Here is a 5,000-nt window from a genome sequence, read left to right on the forward strand (position 1 = left end):
TGTTCACGACCAACTCCGGAGAACACCACCACATACCCCAGCGGTAGAAAGAAGTGGACCTAAGTCAAGAGGGAAAATAAAAGCCTCCTGTTTATAAAACGGGTCGTTAAACTCCAAACTCCGCAGCACGCCTGCAAGACAGACGATCCCACAGGGTCAGGTCACCTCTCTCCCCTCGCCCTGTCCATTTCCACAATGAACATCAAAGACTGTCCTGGCAGTTACACAGTCACACCCGGGAGATGGAAGAAGAGGAAAGTGGAGGGGGGTGGGGGTAGGGGGTGCTGGGGTCAACCGCGCAGGACCATTTACATATATCAGAGCTGTACATTTATTAACTTAGTCATTTAGATACTCACGACTACCCGATTGTTTGTTTCCAGTGCTGTCAGCAAATCACACTACGATGTGTGTGTGTGTGTGTGTGTGTGTGTGCGCGCGCGCGCGCGCCTATGTGTGTGTGTGTGTAACATGTGTGTGTGCGTGCGTATGTGTGTGTGTGCGTGCGTGTCAGTGTGTGTGTGTGTGCGTGCGTGTGTGTGTGTGTGTGTGTGTGTGTGTGTGTGTGTGTGTGTGTGTGAAGGCCACCACTCGACAACCACAAACTGTGAGTTGGGGATCGATACGTGCAGGTCGATCATTCATGTGTCGCAATCGGCACCAGGGAACTGGCATAAAGTTCCTGCCTTGTTCTCCTGTTACCTTCACAGCCTGGAATTAATAGATAGGGAATGGAGGGGCTCAGAGGACTGGGTGTGTGGTGTGGGGGTGTGTGGGTGCACGTGCACGAAGTGTTGGGAGAGGAATGGAGAAGGAAGGAATAAAAGGGGAAGAAGGTGCAAAACGAGGAATTGAAGCCAATTTTTTACGAAAAGATAGCTTTCTTCAAAAGTAATTGATGAAAGGATTCCAAAGCAAATTGAGTACATGTATTTAAAAGCGATTCTTACCATTCCTCCTGGCTCCACTTTCTCTCTCCTCCATCACAAAAAGGGCAAAAATGGAACACACATACAATGTTGAAGCAACACACAGGAAACAAACAGAAAAAAACAACAACCCAAAACACAACAAACAAAACAAGATATAACCGAGAGATCAGAGATAGAGAAACAGGTGGTTGGGTCAGTTCTGTTCCTAGAGGTCAGGACTGGGTTACATTCTGAGCGACCTGAGCAGGATTTTTCTTCTAAGTATACAGCTACTCCATGGACACTAGCAGGGCAACTCTTTGCTGACGCGAAGAGGCAAACTTAGTATTGGGAAGGTATGGGTAATTGCGAATAGCGTGTAATTGCGAACGATTCGTATACCGTCCCACTTCGAAGCGTTCTTAACGGTTGCATTTCACAATTTAACGTCTGCTTCGACCTGTCCCTAATACTTTAATGAATATCGATTTCAAAGAACCAGTCAAATATCGGCTATTTCTGGCTATTTCCACGCTATTTCTCCTCTTCGCGCACCCCTGCCGACCAAAGTTACAAACGTACTCTCAAAATCCTAAAATCAAGGGAAGCTTGTTGTAGAACTTGAACTCTGACACAGTTTGAAATAGTTTTATTTGATCGAATATGTTGATTGTGCATTACCAGTTCTGGGAGAATTTAAGAAAGCATATTGGTGACAGATCAGAACGTCAGTTTTGACAAGAATCTGCAAAATATTGTGGTGTGTAATTAGACCATAGTATATTTTGACGTGAGTCTGCGAACAATGCTGCACAGTTACTCAGCACTCTCAAAAGAGTGTGTTTGTGTGCGATATGGGGTGTGCGTGTTTAAACGTCTGTTTGTGTGTTTGTGTTTATGTGTGATCAAAACCAACAATACAACAGTCTAGTGGGATGTTCCAATAATATGTTACGTCTAATGAGTTAAAGACCTGCTTCTGTTTTAATTGTTTACATGTACCCAAAGCCATCGTTCGGAACTACACTTGCCCGTTCGCATTTACCCTCAGGCACCCTTGCTATTTCAAACGTCGACAAAACGTTGAAAAGAATGATCAGACGAACTTTTTCTGGTGCAACCAGTCGGAGAAAGCTTTAAGAGACAAAAGAACTACGTTTGACTATCGCACGACATGTTATCTTTACAGCACACACGTTGAACTGGTCGCTTCGACTGGATCGTTCGTAATTACCCATACCTACCCTGTGTCGTTGCTGACATCGCTCATGCAGCAACTGACCCAGTTGGAATTTCTCGGAACAGAAAAGGACCCTGTGTTGTTTTGTGTTGTGTTGTGTTGTGTGTGTGTGTGTGTGTGTGTGTGTGTGCAGTAAGGCATAAGACATAACCTGGCGGAAAATCAGTGACTTGACTGTGCACAGATTTAGTGAAGTTCGCAGCGGGACTCACGAAGGCTGTATCATGTAACACCGCGCGGAGGGTCAACAACACTAGCTGTGCAGCCTGCACTCTCCTGTGCAAGTTAGCTATATATATATATATATATATATATATATATATATTATACAGGGTTTATACATGTATATACACACACACACACAAAATAGGATCCCAGACACACATACAGGCAGTGTGTGCCAGGCGGGGGGGAGGGGTGTGGGGTGTTGTGGTGGCAAGCAGATAACAGCAGTGACAACAAGTCAAACTGGCGAAGTAAAGTATCGTTCATGTCACAAGACTCCAGCGGTACGTGCAGTCCAGTGTGTCGCAGCGAACACTGCTTCTTTTGTTGTTCGTTCGTCGCTCGTCCTTCACCTTTCCTGCCTGTCATCCCGGATACACTGACTACTGAGTCTGTCTGTCTCTGCCAGCCCCTGTCTCTGTCTGTCTGACTGTCAGTCTGTCTGTCTCTGTCTGTTTCTGTGATTGTCTCACTGTCTGTCTCTCCACTTCTCTCTGTCTGGCTCGATGTAAAAACAACAACAACAAAACAAACAAACAAACAAAAACTGCTTTGCTTATTCCATTACTACGAAGTACTAACATGAGATCACTGTTCGTTTCTCTTCCTCTCCTCTCTGTGTGTCTGTCTCTGTGTGTGTGTGTGTGTGTGTGTCTCTCTCTCTGTCTCTGCCGCTGTCTCTGTCTCTCTCCTCCGAACCAGCTAAGCGAAATGTCCAACTGATAAAGCGCCGCTAGTTTTTCGATTTAAAACCGTCAGTTGTATTCGTATTGTGCTCATATTTGTTGAGTGCACGTGAGTGGAGATAAGGGGCAAGGGAGGGGGAAGGGGGGGGGGAGTGGGAGGGTGTTGGGAAGAGGGGGGGGGAACGGGGTGGAGGGGAGGGGTAACTCGGGTCAGGACGTCCTCCGGGTTGGTTGGGATAGGAATAAAACACGTATCCCGTTTGGCAAGTTTTTCAGTGTAGTTGTGACAGACAGGAGAGAGGCCGGTGGCGGCCAGAGAGAGAGAGAGAGAGAGAGTGGTGAACTGAGTGGTGTGTTTGTTCAGCTACTCGGCGTGACGCATCGTGTCACTGAGGCATTGAGGTGTGTGTGTGTGTGTGTGTGCGTGTGTGTGTGTGCCGCAGTGTGTGTGTGTGTGTGTGTGTGTGTGTGTGTGCCGCAGTGTGTGTGTGTGTTTATAATGTGTGTGCGCGCGCGTGTGTGTGTCTTTTTGTATGTATGTGTGTGTGTGTGTTTGTCTGTCGTGTACCTGTCTGTGTGTGTGTGTGTGTGTGTGTGTGTGTGTGTGTGTGTACGCGCGCGCGTATGTGCATGCGTGCTTGTGTATGTGTGCGCGCGTATGTGTGTGTGTGCATACGTACCTGTATGTGTGAGGGTGGGTGGAAGGGTGGGTAGATGTGTGCCCAAAGTGTCTGGGAGAGATAAAAATGGGAGGGGGAGGAGGGGATGAAAGATACCCAGCCTTCCCCCTCGCCAGCTTCTGCCACCCTCCACCCCACCCATGCCCCATCCAGAAGTGTCACTGAGGCTGTCAGTTATCCAGCCAAGTGTTAGCCTTCCATAAAATTTACATAATTTAGCTAGTCAGTCACAATTCTACGGCGTAGATTTTTCATATTTTTGTTGTTTTGTTTTTCAACCTGAAAACAGGAGAGAAATAAAAAGTCTTTCTATTATCATATTTGTTATGCTATATACAACAAAGCGTTTACACACACACATTATATGTGTGTGTGTGTGTGTGCATATATATATATATATAATATATATATATATATACATATTATATATATATATATCTATATATATATATAACACCTCTCTCTCTCTCTCATATCTGTTATTTAAACTTACTGACGCTGTCTAGATTTAGTTCCACAGAGAAATTGTGTGCCGTCACAGCGATCTGCAATGCCGCCGAAGAAATTTCTGCTGCTCACTGGAATGTCATGAACGACAACTTGTGACCAGCCACTCACTGTCGTGCCGGTGATTATTGACATGGTCAAGGTCAAAGTACAAGGCAACGCATTGTTTCAGAGCGGTGAAGGGGGGGGGGAACGTTTTGACAATTTTAACAGCCGGTTAGCCGCGAAGCGAGAACTGGTGAGGAACACCCTGTGAATAGTACTCACAATAACGAGAGAGAGAGAGAGAACACTGAACACTGAGACACAGAGACAGAGAGAGAGAGAGAGTTTAAAACACACACACACACACACACACACACAGAGTTCTCATTTTTGGCATACATCAGTCACTCTCTACACGTGCAAATCGTAGGCACATGGTCCAGATTCCCACACTTAAACGCACACACACATTATACACTCACACAGACAGACAGACAGACAGACAGACAAGCACATACCACACACACACACGCAATCAAGCAAACAATCAGTTCAGCTCGCTCTGTCCAGGCTCAAGTCATGCTGATGCTAACGAATCACTGGACAGAGCCGTTGAACGTGTGTAACTTTTGACTTAAAAAATCCCCGTAGTCTGACTACACTGCAGAGCGGACGGACCAAAAAAAAAAACAGTTGCAGAGACCCGGGCTTCCACACACAACTACATGGAGCAGTGTGATGAGCAGTTATTCAGCTCCCTACCTTC

The 5,000-nt window shown here is 46.1% G+C and overlaps 1 protein-coding gene across 3 annotated transcripts in view; it reads left to right on the forward strand.

Moving 5' to 3' along the window:
• The window catches only part of LOC143283931 (uncharacterized), a 160,698-nt gene that overhangs the window by 6,954 nt on the left and 148,744 nt on the right, over nt 1–5,000 (forward strand). The window lies entirely within an intron of this gene.

Source organism: Babylonia areolata, chromosome 7, assembly GCF_041734735.1.
Source record: "Babylonia areolata isolate BAREFJ2019XMU chromosome 7, ASM4173473v1, whole genome shotgun sequence".
NCBI lineage: Eukaryota > Metazoa > Mollusca > Gastropoda > Neogastropoda > Buccinidae > Babylonia > Babylonia areolata.